We start from the raw sequence: 20,288 nt of genomic DNA on the forward strand, positions 1-20,288 counted from the left end.
TTTCTCCCGTCTGAAATTGTGTCTCTCCAAAGGTGTTCTATCTTGTTTTACACAGGCCAAGCACTGTAAGATGATACTGTTGCATTTCTTTCACTGCCTGTGCACACTTCCCTGCTTCCCATAGTGTTCTGACGTTCCATGTTCCTATGAGGATAGGTTTCTTTTGCGACAGTAGTTTTGGGGCTGTGGATTTAGTTTTCCTCGGTTGAAGAAGGGGGGTCGGCTCTGTAGCTTCCTTACGGATTTGGAAGCATTGCGTCATACTTCTCCTAAGTGGAGCCCTGATTCTCCCGAGGAACCCATCTTATTTGCTTGTTATTTACTCTACGTTGACTTTGTGTAATGCACAGAAATGTATCACTGACATATAAGCAATTTAGTTTATAAACTGTTTATCAGCAGTCATGTACTGTTTGATTTGATCACACCTGATTTAGAGCAGATATAAGTGATAAAACCAGTCAATGATAACACGATATTGTGCTACATATGTTTACATTAAACTAAGATTAATGGTATGAAATTAAGCCAAAGGACGGCTCAGTACAAAGTACACATAAAGCAGGCATCACTAAGTTGTAGCTGCAACTTGTGTTCATGACTTCAAACATTGTTGATTAAGTGGAGTCACAATTTGTTAGTATATTGGAACTAGAGTGATTAAATCAAATGCCAAACAGCTAAGAACTTAGGATTATTCAGTCAAATGTAAGTTTACATTTAGCAAACCTAAAATTAGTGATAGATAAACTTTAGACATCTGACTTATCACAGACTAGATAGTTGAGCAAATGTACTTTTATGATACAATTATACTGAAATACTGTATTTAGTTATTTAAGAATAAATTTTTAAAAAACTTTTTAACTCCCGATTGCACTGAAAATGCCTTCCGACTTAGGGCGATATACGAATATACCGTTAATGTTTAGGGAGATTACTCCTGTTTAATTTATTTTTTCCGTAGTATTAATATGTATTAAAATAACATTTTGCAACGAATGTATACGTTTTGTCATTACAAGTAGTTATATATATTACTTTCGTACTAACCCATATCCTGCTCCTGCTAGCGTTCCATAGCTTGTAAAACAACTGCTGAAATTAATTTACCAAACCTTGGTACAACACCTTGGTATAACACCTTGGTATCACACATTGGTATCACACCTTTGTATCACACCTTGGTATCACACCTTTGTATCACACCTTGGTATCACATCTTGGTATCACACCTTGATATCACACATTGGTATCACATCTTTGTATCACACCTTGGTATCACACTTTGGTATCACACATTGGTATCACACCTTGGTATCACACCTTTGTATCACACCTTGGTATCACACTTTGGTATCACATCTTGGTATCATAACTTGATATCACACCTTGGTATCACACCTTGATATCACACCTTGGTATCACACCTTGGTATCACGCTTTGGTATCACACATTGGTATCACACCTTGGTATCACATCTTTGTATCACACCTTGGTATCACATCTTCTTATCACACCTTGGTATCACACCTTGGTATCACACTTTGGTATCACACCTTGGTATCACACTTTGGTATCACACCTTGGTATCACACCTTGGTATCACATCTTGGTATCACACTTTGGTATCACACATTGGTATCACACCTTGGTATCACACCTTGATATCACACCTTGGTATCACACCTTGGTATCACGCTTTGGTATCACACCTTGGTATCACACCTTGGTATCACACCTTGGTATCACACCTTGGTATCACACCTTGGTATCACACCTTGGTATCACATCTTTGTATCACACCTTGGTATCACACCTTGGTATCACACCTTGGTATCACACTTTGGTATCACACATTGGTATCACACCTTGGTATCACACCTTTGTATCACACCTTGGTATCACACTTTGGTATCACACCTTGGTATCACACCGTGGTATCACACCTTGGTATCACACCTTGGTATCACATCTTGGTATCACACTTTGGTATCACACCTTGGCATCACATCTTTGTATCACACCATGGTATCACATCTTTGTATCACACCATGGTATCACACCTTGGTATCACATCTTTGTATCACACCATGGTATCACATCTTTGTATCACACCATGGTATCACACATTGGTATCACACCTTGGTATCACACCTTGGTATCACACCTTGGTATCACACCTTGGTATCACACTTTGGTATCACACCTTGGTATCACACCTTGGTATCACACCTTGGTATCACACCATGGTATCACACATTGGTATCACACCTTGGTATCACACCTTTGTATCACACCTTGGTATCACACCTTGGTATCACACTTTGGTATCACACCTTGGAATCACACCTTGGTATCACACCTTGATATTTTATTGCTTTGTTGTAGCAGGCATGCGGTAAGTGGGGGGGGGGGGGGTGGTAATGTATATTTTCAGAGATGCTAACATACGTCTGCAAATGTTTACACCTATCTCTGCATCAACGATCGTAACAACCACGGATAAACGTCATTCTACTTTTTTTTACAATGTATTTATATTTAATAAAACATAAATTATTTCATCCCATATGTCATAAGCATAAGACACTAAACATATCCTCTTTAACCCTTGTTAGTAAACCAAATGTCTCTGTCATCTATGATGTATCACATTGACTTATACGACTAGCAAAAAAATGTAATAAGTGAAGATTCTATTTTTAAACCAGATGCCTACACAAATTCAGGTCAAGGTTATTACAGAACAGATACTTTATTTGGAAGAAAAGATACAAGTTCTGGGACCTGTGATTGAACGTATGAAAAATGTAAGATTAAAACATTTTAAGGCTACTACTAATTTTATACTATATTAATGGGTGCTCTTTTGAGACAACAATTTTGTTTTTAATTACACAAAACAGATTTTTAAAAAGTAAAATAAACTTACCCTAGTATCTACATTAAATAATATATATTGTTTTTAAATATACTATTTAGAGATGTAAACATTATATAGCCCTACTTAGTAAAATACCATTTAGACTTTAGACTGTAGAAAGTGTTTTACGTTTGACGTTTTCTCATAAAACAGCCATAAAAAACATGGCCAGTTGAAATAATGTTTACGTTTGTGATCACCAGGTTGTAGCAAAAAGTAAGGCGTGGCTAGAAGAAAAAAACTGACCAATCATCTGTCAGCTACATCGAGCTATCACAAGAACTGGACACAACAGCCACGACCTTATTGGATGTGACGTCACATATTTCTGGTCAGTTTTTTAATTCACTTCATAGCTTAAAATTTAAAATCTCTAAGCCTGCTGTCATGTAGCCTAAAAGTTTGATGTGAGAAAAAATGCAAAGAATCTATGTAACAATTTAAGTTTAATGGGACACACTATTGTTAAGGGATATAATTTCACTCTCAATCCACTATCACACAACATATTATTTTCTTAGAGATTGACATATACCAAGAACTAACACAATATTAACATTTATAATTGATATTATGGTAAACATTTAGAATTTAAAATTAACTATCGTACTTAATTTATTCAAAAAGAGAGTTAGATAGCAATAACTTAATAGAATGTTATATGATTTTTCTTTAAACGCTTTGGTTAAAAATTAATGTTACACTTTCAAATTATAAATTCGGTATTTATTTCTTAGTTCAATTGCAAATAAATTGGTATGTTAATCAATTTAAAAGAAATTAGTATGTAAAATCAATTCAAAATAAATTATATGTAAATATGTAGACCTGGAAAATTTAACAAAATGAAGAGATTAGATATTTAAACGAATAAGAATATCAATGCAATTTGATTTCCTAAATTTGGACAACAATATTGTAAAAAATTAAACACTTTGCAGCTTACTAGAAATATTGTATGTATAATTAAACATTATTTCTTGAACTGTAACTAAAATTAAATTCTAAATCCGATCCCACCAGATGAAGACAACAAGGATGTCAACAAACCAACGCCATCTTTACCACAGCCTGACACACAAACAACAGCAACATTTCTCACAGTAGAACCAACAAGACAACTCAAGACACAAGACAAACTTTCAGCCGGTATGTCTTAGTTTTGATTGATATAACAAATTGAAAAGCGATATCATGAATAAACCGTATGCAATGTTCAAGATTAAACTATTTTTTCTGTTAGTTTTAAATATTTTATATTAAGGTTTCTACGTTTAACGCTGTTTTAATGAACCTATTTATCAAGGTTCCAGACATTTTAAATTATAAACTTATACTTGTGACTATTTTTAGTTGAAGAACATCCTGACCTAGAGCGTAGACTCGCCTATATTGAAACAACACTATCTTCACTACAGGACACACAACACAAGTCTACAGATGACATATCAGAAATAAAACAATGGAGAGACAACTTTGTAACAGAACAGAGTGACATGGGGGTAAACATTGAACAACTGACTAAAAAACAAAAGCAGAATTTTAAAAACCTCAGAAAACAAATGAGTGAGCAAGATAACAAAATAAAGGAGCTGAACAAAGAAATTGAAATTTTAAAAGAAAAAGAATCCAAGTCAAACAAAACACTAGAGAAACTGTCTCAAGATATGAAAGGATATGAAAACAACTTACACAAAATAAATAAAGAGATGCAAGATTACACAGACAAAATAGACAATATAACTCAAGAAATTAAAAGACATGCTGATTTGATGGCTGACCTACACGAGGAGTGTGATAAAATCTTGTGTAATACATCAACTCAATTAGAAAAGGTAAAGTTGCTAATTATGTGTATTTACAAGTTTACACATACTCGCCAGATAGCTTATTATAACAAGGTTAAATAAAAAACAACAGTAACTTTATCACCAGTTATACTTTAATATAATTACTAATGTTAATGACACATGTTTATGTTAGATATAATATGCATTAAAAATAATTCGAATTATAATTCTATTATTTAATCTTCTGATATTTAGCAAAATGTATTGTACAAGCTCCTACAACAAAGATTGATGCCCATTGACAAACTGATTCAAATCTTTAACCAAAACTTGGAAACTAGGGAAGAAAGAATAACGAAGGTATTTGTAATTTTATTAAAAATTTAATTGCGATGTTGATAAATCCAGCATACATTATTAACACTCTGTCCATAGAGCAGCTTTCTTAAAGATACATTTATAACTTTACAAATAACACACCCTTTAAATTATTTTATATTCTTACAAGTTGCCCTACCCAGTTAACATGAATGCAGCTATTGTATGTTGTACGTAACTATTTGTTTTTTTTTCACTCATTTTATAAAATCTTTTTCAGCTTGAAACTATTGAAGATACTATTGCACTGTTGACCAAAGATTTCAATCTATTAGGTAGGTTTGTCTGAATTATTTTTCAAACCAAATTGCAAATCCAGACAGACCATAACGTAATCAGTGTTTCTTCCAGACTTTTTTCTCCGGGGGGGGGGGCACTTGAAATCTTCGGGGGGGGGGGGGGCGGTAAACTTTCTTCGGGGGGCGGACACTGTTAAAAGTATATATTTTCTATATAAATTATATAAATTTCATTTCGTTCGGGGGGGGGGGGGCGGTAAAAATTTTTCGGGGGGGGCTTTGACCCCCCGAAGAGATGACTGGAAGAAACTCTGAACGTAATGTTCGTTAGCCAGACAGACCATAACGTGATGTTCGTTAGCCATACAGACCATAACGTGATGTTCGTTAGCCAGACAGACCATAACGTGATGTTCGTTAGCCAGACAGACCATAACGTAATGTTCGTTAGCCAGACAGACCATAACGTGATGTTCGTTAGCCAGACAGACCATAGCGTGATGTTCGTTAGCCAGACAGACCATCACGTGATGTTCGTTAGCCAGACATACCATAACGTGATGTTCGTTAGCCAGACAGACCATAACGTGATAAAGAATGGAACATTTCACTCACCCATAGTGCCAGTCTCTAGACCCGTGGGTTTACGTCAGGTGTTTGTTTCTTCACCTGGTACATTACACCACCTGGTACATTACACCACCTGGTATGTCGGGGGTCGACTCAAGTACAGTAAAATATTTACATAGCTGCAGTTTAAAAGTAACTAATTAATTAATTCCAATTGACGTCACATCTATTATACAGACCGAGTCCCAAACGAGCCAGGGTTTACATCTAAAATAAAATTTACTGAAATAAATAAATAATTATGACATTAACATCTTAATATCTAATTAATTGACTAACGTGAAATGAGCAATACAAATGGTTGATTGTGATAATTAACCTATTGGTTTTGATAGAGTTTCATAAGTAGCCCTACAACAGATTAACTCCAGCTCAGGTGATTTTTGTTTCATTATATTAACCTCCTATAACTGAACTATAATGTAAACACACACGGAATCTAATGTACGTATTTAGTATGTGCCTTACTTTTACTTTTTATTACGTGACCGGTTACACTTGTATACAATCAATAGTTTTAAATCTTCTTAGACGATAAATTAAGAACACTAAAACTGAGGGCGATAGTTAAATAACAGTTGAAATTAGTTGTATTAGAGAAAATTATTTTAACTTATTAAACTTGTGTAAATGAACATTGTATGAACCAAACAATCAGAGTATGAAATTAAACATTTTCATCATTCATATGTTTTCAAATCTCCAGAGTCACGTGTATGTAATAGATATGTTTGCCATCTGACGGTTTATGATCACACATACGTCTGTGATGGATTAATGCTTTCAACTTTTAGGGAAGTACGTGAATATAACGGTCAACATTTTAATGAAACAACAGGAAAATTTGTATCACCACATGATGGTTTATATCTCGTTTGTGGCAGTCTACACGAATGGGAAGATAAACGGATTAGAGTTGGTGTGATAGCTGGAGACAGGTTGTGTAAGTTTATAGATGTGAAATGTGCCGACACTAGCGCTGCTGGGTCAGTGGTTGTTGACATGAAGAAAGGTCAAGAACTTTACTTTGAAGTAGATCGCGCAGATAAAAACGCAACGTTATCCAGCTACAGTAGTTTTACTATCGTTAGTTTATAGAAGTACAACACCAAAGATGGTAAATGGTAAATTCTCTAAGCAATAAAATATGTAACCACCATGTTTAACACAAGCTTACAACTTACTATGGGGTTAGACTACATGTCTACATAAACTTAAATGGTTTTATATGTTATTTGTTTAGTCACCATTACACAATTCCAACTTATGAAATGTGATTATAAATTTAACGTGTTCCACTTCACTAAAATAAACATATAGAATATCTCTTTTTTACATATCTTTTACACCTCTATGTGAAAGCTTCTGTGCATCATTTAATTCGTGTGCGTTTTGTGTTTTATCAATAAAACATACTTTTTGTGTTTGATCTGAAATTTAAATATATATATATATATATATATATATATATATATATATATATATATATATATATATATATATATATATATATATATATATACATATATATATATTCTAAATGCTTCAACCTGCACCCTCACAGCTGATGTTTTTCCTACCCTCACCCTCACACTTACCCTAACCAATAGTGGGTCACACATAATAATAATATGTATATATTAGATATTCAAATATCTCCATTTATACGTATGTATGTGTAAATCTGTATATATATATATATATATATATATATATATATATATATATATATATATATATATATATATATATATATATATATTATATAATCATCACAAAAATGTGAATTTATGACTTGCTTTTAGGTTCTCGTATGACAGCTTTTATTTTTTTTCTGCTCTTGTACATCTTGACAGGGGCTACAGATGAGATCAAAATCTTACGACCCTAGCTTAGCAATTGCCAACTATCTGCTAATTCACTTTGAACTAGATAGTAGCAGCGTGGTTGTACTGCAGTGCCCGGATATTATTCGCATTGAATTCTTGATAGGTAAGACTGGTCTTTTTGAGAGAGGTTGGTGTATATTGTCTGTTATGTGAGGCTTGTCTATTGTATGTTATGACTGGTCTGTTGAGAGAGACTGGTATCTTGGAGGGTAAGATTGGTCAGTTGAGAGAGATTGGTCATTTGTATATTACGAATGGTCTTTTGAGAGATGCTGGTGCCTTTAAAATTTGTCAGTTGACAAATGCTGGTGTCTTGTATGGTAAGACGGGTCTGTTGAGAGAGACTGGTCTGTTGAGAGAGGCTGATATGTTGAGAGGCTTGTCTCTTATGTGGTAAGACTGGTGTGTTGAGAGAGGTTGGTCTATTGAGAGAGGCTGATCTGTTGAGAGAGGCTGATCTGTTGCGAGAGGCTGGTCTTTTGAGAGAATCTGGTGTATTGAGATAGGCTTGTCTGTTGAAAAATTAATCATAAAAGTATTTACTAAACACAACTAACCAGGTCGTTGAACATGTACGCCAAACATTTTGTAACCTACCATATAAACATTTCTTAACACGTATCTAAACCCTCGATCTAAAGCTAGTAGTGAATCAACAATAATTAAATTTATTGCACAATCTTGTGGAAATATAATTCGCGTAATTTTGTTTTGATTGATATTTAGATTCTAGAATGAAGATCTAGTTTCAAAGCATTGTGTTTGCCAAAAAATTGTAAACAAATCAGTTTAGTTATTGAAAATCTGAAAATAGGCTGTATTAAACAAATAGTATTTGCTTATAATTCTTTAAAATGATAAAATGTAATAGAAAAGCTGAACATAATTAATCAAATATCCTTACCTATAAGTACTGTGACTGCTGTGCTGTAAAATTGTGTGATTGCGGCGTACGACTGCGTTCACGATCAAAAGTGTACCGACAATTATAGCGATATTCGTTTTGCGGCGAGATTTATAGCGCTTGAAATAATAGGCGGTTTGTTCAAATGATTATATCTCGATAATCATTCTACAGATTTCTATAATATTTTCAGGCATTATGGGGAATCATACTGGCTTTTGATTTATGTAAAAAAAACAAGAAAATCGATTTTTTTGAGTTAGGCGAGTAGCGACCGAGACCATCAATATATATATATATATATATATATATATATATATATATATATATATATATATATATATATATATATATATATATATATATATATATATATATGAGCATATACTTAGTATGTATCACTGTCCATTGACTGATCTTAATTTGAGTCTTTGATCCCAGGTGCTTTGTCTAATGCGGGCGTTTAATAACAAGCGTTTTGTCCATATATGGTACGGATTAATTTTAAAAATAGCAATCAAACACACACGATTGGCAATGGTGTAGTACGAACAAGTAACATCTGTGAAGGATGGCCTTGCAGTCTTTAGTCTCTCCTCCAATGTAGTCATCTAACAATGTGGCGTTTCCTTGGTCTACATATGGACTGCTCACTGCAAAAGACATTTTTCTTGGAAGGTGTCGCAGGTGCAAGCTACCCAGCTGAGAAGCGATACAAGATGCTGCACGAGATTACAACGTGCTGTCTGAGGCGTAGCAACCCTTCCCGGCGCCCGGGGACAAACTTTCGATTTGCACACCGCCCACTCGAACTTTTCATTTGCACCCCCCATTCAAACTTTCAATTTGGCGCCCCCTCCCATAGGGTCGGCGCCCGGGGACATATGTCCCGCCCCCCGCCGCCCCCTCGCTACGCCTCTGCGTGCTGTCCAGACATATGGTCAAACATATGTTGTGCCATTTTTGCGTGCTTTTAATTTAATTTACCTTACGAATACTACTTCTGTGACTAGACTTTTGACATGCTTTTTTATACTTAATGTATGCTATGTATTTTTATGTACATGTACATTAATTATTTGTGAAACTTTGCATCTCTCATTATTGATTATTTGTGTTCCATTTTTATTTAAATAAATCTATGAGGCCTAACATTAGCCTTTAAGTGGAGACTATCGTTATTGACTTTTTAGTACATGCTAATTTCAATTAATGGACTCTCAGGAAACATGTATAAAATAATATGAATTGTATCATAAATTTAAATCAAATAACAGTTTCTAATTTCTACTTTAAAAATCTATATATTATGGTTAACCTCCCTCTGTGGTCAAAGCCACGCTGTGGTCAAAGCCACGCTGTGGTCAAAGCCCCTGTGGTCAAACCCCCCATGGTCAAACACCTGTGATCAAAGCCCCTAAGACCTATATGTGGAGAGGGGGGCTGAGTTTGATTAGGGATATGTAGTTGTTAGTTTAGTCAGTTTAGGGTTAAGTGGATAAAGTAGTCGTAATTATGAACAAAACACCGCTATACGAGTATAATTTTATTTTATCTTTTTTTGTAGACATTTGCTATACGAAAACAAACGACGATAACTGACATGTTGTTACAAAAAAACATGTCAGTGAAGACTGAGCATATACTTTACGTTAATTCACGTCTGTTCGCCACATCTCTCCATAAAGACAAATTTCCCATGTGACAACCAGATCTACAGCCAAATGTTTACAACATTTCAATTAGCTCTGACCTGTCCTCTTTAGTGTACGATACCCAGGGTTCTTGTTGAGCCTTGCAGCAAATATAAATCATTAGTCTCGTTAACCAGAGACATTCAGCAGCGAAACCCCATACATAAAAAAAGCACTGCCCCGTACTTTGTTCTTGGAAGTACAAAGGCTATGAAAGAAAATCCAGAAATAAAAGCAGTTTAAACACAGATTTAGCGTGCCATAGAGCGCACATCATGTTGACACGTAATACTAAATTATGTTGTAAGATATTATAACATAGATCGCCGCTGTATCACGTATGTGGAAATATGCTAATTAATTATGTAAAGCCTAGATCTGCTCATTAACTCAATAAATATACAAAAGATGAATGTATTTAACTACATACAAACCAACATAACGTTCTTTTTACAATAGTTCAGCTGGTGTTGTATTTTGTTTCAATAATGAATTATTTCTTTTTGTTTTATAACTTTAAAAAGTGTTTAGAACCAGCGTTGTCTGCCCAAACGTGTGTGTGAGCTTAACAAAATCTTGTGTGATGTTTTTTAACTCACACATTCACATGTATGTATGAACAAAGCACACACACATCTGAGCACATACATACACATATCATTTGTGTTGTCTGTTATATACTGTAAGTAACAATGACTTTAGTTTCATAACCGATAACATAAAATGTATTTTACAATTTGTTCGATATTTCGACACAAAGTTTCTTAATAACCGTGTTTTATTATAGAATATCGCACTCTAAATCAGAAGTATAATGAAAAACAAACACAATTAGTGATGTAATAATATCCGTTACAATATGTATCGCTCCTATAACACACATGTTTATATTTTCACACAGAATGTTTAAAAATAGGAATTTTATAATTTGCCAATTCATTTTGCACAACAGCCATAAAATTATATCTCAACTACGCTACGATCAGCCCTCGATATGCCATGTTCAGTCTGGTGAGGTAACGTACATGCCACCTCTTGTGAAGTGAGGTACTTGTGATCTATTGTCTGAAGTGAGATAAGGTACATGCCGTCTATTGTGAAGTAAGGTACATGTCATCTATTGTCTGGTGAGGTAAAGTGCATGTCATCTATTGTCTGAAGTGAGGTAAGGTACCTGCCATCTATTGTCTGAAGTGAGGTAAGGTACATGTCTTCTATTGTGAAGTGAGGTACATGTCATCTATTGTCTGGTGAGGTAAGGTGCATGTAATCTATTGTCTGAAATGAGGTAAAGTAAATGTAATCTAATGTCTGATGAAGTGAGGTACATATGATTTACTGTATGGTGAAGTCAGGTACATGTGAGAAATAAAGTATAACAAAACATAAAACAGTTTTTAACACCATCTTACATAGGCTATATTGGAACAACTGTAAAATCATTTAAGATACATCATATGTCAGGATATGCAAATATTACTTAAAACATTTTGCGTTAAAGTGTAATTCTCGAATTGGGAAAAAAACAAATGAAAACATGTTTTCAAGGAAACTTATCGAGATATTACAGACACTGTAGGTTATTATATTGGTTACGTCCCCTTATTTTTTCCATCTGTACAATGTGCTAAAAATAAACATGATAACTGTATGAGTCAACATAAAACATTTATTAACCAGACGTTACACATGTGTATGTTACCAACTTTCTCTGGACGACTTTAAACTACAGTTATACTGGTACAGTCTCTAATGCTTTAGAGATAATCTAGTCTTTAAGCAGACATAAATGTAGTTCGTTGATTATTGTATCAACATAAATAACACCACGTTAACATGGACTCAGACTACACTGTAGAAATGAAGGTTAACATTTTAAGTCCTTAAACAGAACTTGGATGATGGTCCCATGTTTAACATGGTGGTTACATGTTGTTGTTTTTTTTTAGAATTCCCCATCCACCATATTTTGTGTTGTACTTCTATAAACTAACGATAGCAAAACTACTGTCGTCTGATAACTTTGCACCTTCTTCTGCGTAAGGCGCTCTAAGGCAAAGTTCTTGACCTTTCTTCATGTCAACAACCACTGACTTAGCAGCGCTAGTGGCGGCACATTTCACTTCTATAGTCGTACACAACTAGTCTCCAGCCATCACAGTAACTCCAATCTGTTTATCTTCCCATTCATGTAGAGTTACACAGACAAGATATAAACCATCATGTGGTGATACAAATTTTCCTGTCGTCTGATTAAAATTTAACCGTTATATTCACGTACTTTATCAAAGGTTGTAATTATTGAATTCTTCAAATTGGATATAGCAACAATATCCTGTGATAAGGACGTGCGTCAATGAAATCAAGCACTCATTCAGTTGTTGAAAAAAAAGTTTAGTTTGTATCGAAATTATTTTAATTAATTGTTAGAATTTTTATTTCAACTTGTTCTCAATTTGTTTAATTTTAAGTTACCAGACACAAATGACCCACAACATTTTCCTTTTTCTGGCTGTTTTTTATTCTAACTAGCTGCTGTTGACTATTTTCTGCAGACATCTTTGGGCACTACAACAAGGATTCTGTAACCATAATTTTACAACTACTATCTTTCAATACAACAGACAAAACAACTACAAAATGTAATATACAGTTACAATAGTGTTACATAGCTAACCTAATTCAATATGGTTAATTAATATCACTAATAGTCAACTATGCATTCTTCGCAAATTACATAACATGCATATTATATGTCAGCACTTTAGGGATATTAATAAACCCATTACAATGTTAGAATAAAATATTCGTTCAAACACACACGCAGTTCTAACTATAAAAGATGATTTTTAACAGCAAATTAAATTTCTACCCAATGTTTACCTCAAAACCTGCATTTTTAGAGCATTGGATTAAAATGTAATTGTTAATTAGCTTTAGCATGACATTATTTTTTAAAAACACAAAAGAAAAGCAACAAAATGGCTATTTATGATGATTAAAAAACGAATTTTATTTTAATTAAAAAAATGGTTACAGGTTTACGAAAATACAGTACCAGTTATCTTCTCCAAATGCTCAAGTGGTGTAGTATGCGCTGTTTTTAACATAACCACAGTTTCTCTGTATGTCAATGTTGTGTCTATACTGTAGGATTGTTAATCAACTGCATAGCTTTCCATTTTATCTGCACAAATGACCTGTAGCGCTTACATACAAATATGTAATTAACTAAGTTACAATTATGTTACACATTTATCCAAGCAGCTCATTTATTTTACCTGTAACGTGTAATCATTCAAATTACTCTGTAACTGACGGTTTAATGCATCAAACTGTTCGAGCATAAATCTGACAAGTGCTTCAGGACTAACACAGCACACTTTTATATGCCTAAACTATAATATTATAAATCGGTTTATGAACATAACGTGCAATAGTAACGATGAAAACATATTTTGATAGTATTAGGGATATTTTCTTATAATTTTATCTAAAGTACAAAATGAATCTTAAAAAAAAGATGCTGTTATTTTCTTATAATATAAAACAAAATTAAACATATACACTAGTTGTACAATATTATTGCATATGTATGATAATAAATCAGAAGAAGTGAAGTTAAATGGACGACGTTGTCAATGAGAACGTAATGGATAAAGTTAGAAGATTCGCTATCGATCGTCTCTTGCATTTCTCATTTAACATCATTTATTGTTCTAAATTAGAGAACAATTAGCACCAAACATTATGAAATTAGCAGAAATTCTATGTTCATGCAGTGCAGTGATTAATACTGATACCGGCGCAAAGACTTCTTTAAAATCTATGCTTGCTTATTTCTTACGGCATACATTGTACGGCTATGTTTTTACAATAAATTAATAACTTTTAGCAACACTATTAGCTAAATTTTAAATATTTATACAGACGATATGTGATATCAGTTACTGCAATAAATTATGTATTTTGTATGCAAGCCTACGTTATGCTTACCAATAGTTCCTTTACTTGTTGTCCGTTTAATGGTTGTACATTTTGTATTTGGTATTTCCAGATTTTTGTGGACTGCTGCTAGTGAAACTGAAACAGCCGATATTATCTGTGTTTACACGTAGGAATTCTGTCTAGAAATCAACAGGAAATTATTTTATTTACTGCTTGAAAATTAACTTTTAACAAACTTTATATGTATATTTTTTAATTTTAAGTATTATTTCAAATATAATTTGTGTTATATGGATATTTGAGTCGTAGTTTATTTAATTTACACAAAAAAACAATACTGCTTTGAGTCTAAATGCAGATATCTTACTCACCAAAAATAAGATACTACATACTTATTAACAGTATAAACAATTAAAATGACCATCACACCGACAGATCTGGTACTTCATTAGCACATTAAGTTAAAAAACTCGAGATGTATATTTTTATTTCGACACTCTCCTATTTTAACTAAATATTTTATCAACTAGTGAATAATTTAGAACTACAATCAGGACGTTTTTATTTAGAACTCTAAACTATGTGTCTATGTCAGTTGATGTACAGCGATATAATAAAATAACAAATGTAATATTTTTTACTAAAATGTGTACACGTAGAAGTCGTATGACTAAATTGGAGTATATTAAAAGAAATAATTTATATATATATATATATATATATATATATATATATATATATATATATATATATATATACATATATATATACCTTAAATAATATAACGTGCTAATTACTAGATATATGTATTCTAATCATTTTTATATATTTCACTTTCTGTTTTGATACCTCGGCTAAATCTTGCACTAATTTTTCTGTATCTCGACAGTGTATTAGTAAAAGTAAAATGCGCTCCAGAATTCAGCTCAGACATGTTACAGAATTCAAGAAATATTTGGAAGAACTGATACAACTTATAGAACCTGTCATTGGGATTATGCAAATCGTAAGCGATGATTTAAAAAAAAAATATTCTGTAGGCCTACTTATAACAACATATAGAATGGAATAACATGTACTCCATTGCTAAAAATATATATTTGCTCTATCTAATCAGGCAGTAGAAAAAAGCAAGATTTGGATAGAAGATAAAAATGACAACCCGTCTATCACCTACATCGAGCTTTGCCAGGAACTTGATTCAGCGACCACGGCCATGTTGGGTGCAGCGTTACACATTATAAGTAAATGATTAGACAACAATAAGATAAAAAAATGTTTACAAGATTTATGTACTTGATCACCTACAGTGGGAACAACTAGAACTCATAATCTATTGCTTAATTTTCTATCAGAGTCTAGGACATTCTAAGTGATTTTCATGCGTTATATTTTATTATTTGAAATCAAATTTCTGCTGCAATCACCCGCTCACACACGTAAATATGTATGCAATACAATAACCTGTCATTAATAAACTAGAAGTAAACCATTACTGAAAAGTGGAATACTAAAGTTTTAGTTTATAATATTCTTTTATAACAGGTGAAAATAAAGAGACTTTAGATGTCGATGCAGCAACGCTATCTTTCTATCGGGCTACACCACAAACTACAGCAACAGAAAAATGTGACCGACCTGTACCAACAAATCAAGTCACTAAACAAGTGGAAGAAACAAACGGTAGAATCTATTTTTAACGAATTTGAAAAAAATCTTGAACATATTATTGTGTCTTTAAAAATATTCCTTCAAAGAACACGCATTTAAGAATAAATACAATATAATTAATGTTTCGATTAAATTTATATTATTATGCAACAGAAATATTATGTCGACTTGAGCAGATAGAGACAGCCGTATCTTCTCTACAAGACGTCAGTCGACTTGAGCAGATAGAGACAGCCATATCTTCTCTACAAGACGTCAGTCGACTTGAGCAGATAGAGACAGCCATATCTTCTCTACAAGACGTCAGTCGACTAGAGCAGATAGAGACAGCCATATCTTCTCTACAAGACGTCAGTCGACTTGAGCAGATAGAGACAGCCATATCTTCTCTACAAGACGTCAATCGACTTGAGCAGATAGAGACAGCCATATCTTCTCTACAAGACGTCAATGACAAGTATACAGATGACATATCAGAAATAAAACAATGGAGAGACAACTTTGTAACAGAACAGAGTGACATGGGGGTAAACATTGAACAACTGACTAAAAAACAAAAGCAGAATTTTAAATACCTGAGAAAACAATTGAGTGAACAAGATAACAATGTAAAGGAGCTGAACAAAGAATTTGAAAGTTTAAAAGAAAAACAATCCACGTTAAATAAGTCACTAGAGAAACTGTCGCTAGATATGAAAGAATATGAAAACAACTTACACAAAATAAATAAAGAGATGCAAGATCACACAGATAAAACAGACAGTATAACACAAGAAATTAAAAGACATTCAAACCAAATGGCTGCCTTACACTTAGAGAGTTCTAAAAACATGCTCAATACATCAACACAAATAGAAAAGGTAAAATTTCTAATTATCTGTGTACACCATTTTACACATACTGGCCAGATAACTTATTTCACATTTAATAACCTGGTTAAATCAAAACACACCTTAGTAGCTTTATCTCCAGTTACACTTTGATATTATTACTAGATTTAAAACACATGTTTATGTTAGTTTTAATGTGCAGTAAATTTAAATGCAGTAATTGAATCTTCTGCTCTTTAGCAGGACAAATGATCTCAGGACAAATGATCTCAGACAAAATATCTCAGACAAAATATCTCAAGGACAAATGATCTCAATACAAATGATCTCAGGACAAATGATCTCAGGACAAATGATCTCACGGACAAAAGATACCAGGACAAAATATATCAAGACAAATGATACCTCGGACAATTGATCTCAGACAAAATATCTCAGACAAAATATCTCACACCTAAATTTTAATAGTGTATTGGGTGATTTTAATTGATCTGATTTTTTGTTGTTGACTGTCTTATGGTTTTGTTTACTATGTTTAATATTGTTTATAGGCCTAGGCCTATATAATAATTGTAAGCAATGTTTGCCATATAAATGTGTCATATTGCACTAAACATTTTAAGGTTAGTATTAGTAATATAGTATACCAAGATTAAAGAAATAATTTCGAAAGATAGCGTAGGTGTGCTTGACAAACGTGAGACAATCCTACCACGTCAGGTGGACGAAACTAGATCAAAGGGAATGAAATAACAATAAAGACACACCTTCGTATTAAGGTGGCCGCCCGCTTTGATAGCAGAGACATACCTTAAGGGAAAGACATCCGCCCTCCATGGACAATACGACTTGTATCTAAAGTCTATTGTTATGCGTTGTTCACACCTTAGTGATCAGGTGACCAATGCTTATTTAAACGACAGCGGTCATCGCGGAGCTAAGTATGTCGTAGTGTGCATCAAACAAAGCAGTATTAATGGTGATTACCTCGCAGAAAGGTTTTAGGACATTAGTTTCTGGTGAATTTATGTTTGCCATAAGCAGGCAAAGAGATTTGGAAATGTGAAATTAGGACATGTCGAGCAAGAGCTCACACAATACATGGTCACATAGTATTGGAGAGGTGTGATCATATTAATGTACCTGCCAGCAAAGAAACTTAAACGTTATGTTTGTGCTGATGATGCAATAAAAACAATAGTTTAACGTTACGAACCTTCAGACCCATTCACATTTTGAAAGATATTTCGCGTGTTATGAACCTTAATGTTGTATAACTGCCGTTTCTTTGTTTTATACATTATCATTTATTAAACCTTTCAGGATAAAACAGTAAGTTTGTTTTAATTTTTACTTTTTCAAATCAAATGCTACTACAATTGCTTAATACACCTTTTGATGGTTTGTTAGGTTTCACTAATTCATTTTATTCACAATTATTATACGTAAACAAAGTAAACAAAATCATATTAACGGTCAATAAAAAGGTTCAACTAAAATCATCGTAAATACTATTAAAATTTCGCTGTGAGATATTTTGTCTGAGATATTTTGTCTGAGATCATTTGTCCATGATATCATTTGTCCTGATATATTTTGTCCTGGTATCTTTTGTCCGTGAGATCATTTGTCCTTGAGATCATTTGTCCTGAGATCATTTGTCCTGAGATCATTTGTCCGTGAGATATTTTGTCTGAGATATTTTGTCTGAGATCATTTGTCCTGAGATCATTTGTCATGGAACCCTTTAGCACAATGTGATGTACACACTACTACAACAGAGATTGATGCCTATTGACAAACTGATTCAAATCTTTAATCAGAACTTGGAAACTAGAAAAGAAAGAAAAAAAAAGGTATATGTATAGTAATTTTATTAAAAAGTAAAATGCGGCGTTGATAAATCCGGTATTAAACAGTAACACTGTTAATAAACCAGTTAATAATATATATTTTATTAAATTAAGCAGGACATTTAAAGTTATAATTTAAAACATGATTTAAATTATTTTCTATTTTTACAAGTTGCCATACAAAACTTAACATCATTGCAGCGATTGTATGTTTTACGTAACTATGTGACTTCTTCATTCATTTTATAAAATATACATTTTAGGTGGAAAATATTGAAGATGCCATTTCAAAATTGTCCAAAGATTTGAATTTAATAGGTACGTTTTTAAACAAATCAAATCACCAGAAAGACCATAACGTGATGTTCCTTGGGCAGACGACCATAACGTGATGTTCGTTAGTCAGACAGACCATAACGTGATGTTCGTTAGCCAGACAGACCATACCGTGATGTTCTTTAGCCAGACAGACCATAACGTGATGTTCGTTAGCCATGATGATCATTGGAGTGGGTAGGGAGAATTCAAGTGTTATAGTTGTAGTAAGATAGTGTTATTAGATAGTTATATGTTAGGACGTAGTTATGGTAGGAGTCAATTTGAAATGTAGATTAAGAACTGCATTATATTGATTTGGACCAATTTGTGTTGATTCCACAATATACCCGGCTTACATAAGAAGAGGCGATCCCCGTTGAGGGCATAATAAATTATGTATATAAATACAACATGGTCGTTACTGAGCATTGCAGTTATATATATATATATATATATATATATATATATATATATATATATATATATATATATATATATATATATATATATATATATATACTATATACTACTAAAACTCAAGTTTGTTTACATGTTTGAATATTGAAACCTATCTTCACTTTAGACAGATAATATGCAAACATCTCAAAACCATATCGAAATATAATGTCAAGTTCTTTTCTCGCAAATATGTGCTGAGCACTACACTAGCTAACACATAACTTCAAGAAGGTTGGTGGATTTCTTGGTTGTGAAAACTTAAAATGATCAGCGTGAAGAGAGCACTTATCATTTTCTTATTAATGGCCGTCATTAACAAGGGCGTCCACTGAGATTTTAAAGGGCCGAGATCCGAGGTTTATATTTCACCCATCTTATTTGCTAGTTATTTACTCTACGCTGACTTTGTGTATTGCAGAGAAATGTATCACTGGGGTTTGTTCTTCTGTTTTATAAGTGTCCCTCAATTGCTTAATTTCAGTCACATCAGCTTCAGTTTTTTTATTCCTACTTTGCATAGAAGTTAGCGCTGTTTCAAGACGTTCTACTCTTTGCTCCAGTTTGTTACTTAAATCAGCTGCAACTTGTCAAATTTGTTTATGTTAGCATATTTTAGGAGAAGGCTAAATAATCAAAATATATCAAACTAAAGACAAAAGTAAAGTTATTACATTTAAACGTGGTGCGGATTATGCTAATGCATGCAATGAAGAAATGGTGAACTGATATAATTATATATATATATATATATATATATA

At 33.1% G+C, this 20,288-nt stretch overlaps 2 protein-coding genes across 2 annotated transcripts in view; one reads left to right on the plus strand and one right to left on the minus strand.

The window, feature by feature from the left end:
- LOC131947380 (early endosome antigen 1) overlaps positions 1-20,288 on the minus strand; it is a 222,188-nt gene that overhangs the window by 198,388 nt on the left and 3,512 nt on the right. The gene's annotated exons all lie outside the window — the stretch shown is intronic.
- Positions 1-20,288, plus strand: part of LOC131947391 (repetitive organellar protein) — a 73,101-nt gene that overhangs the window by 43,428 nt on the left and 9,385 nt on the right. The window lies entirely within an intron of this gene.

The sequence above is a fragment of the Physella acuta genome, unplaced genomic scaffold, assembly GCF_028476545.2.
Source record: "Physella acuta isolate Inbredline_101_S28 unplaced genomic scaffold, ASM2847654v3 ptg000592l, whole genome shotgun sequence".
NCBI lineage: Eukaryota > Metazoa > Mollusca > Gastropoda > Physidae > Physella > Physella acuta.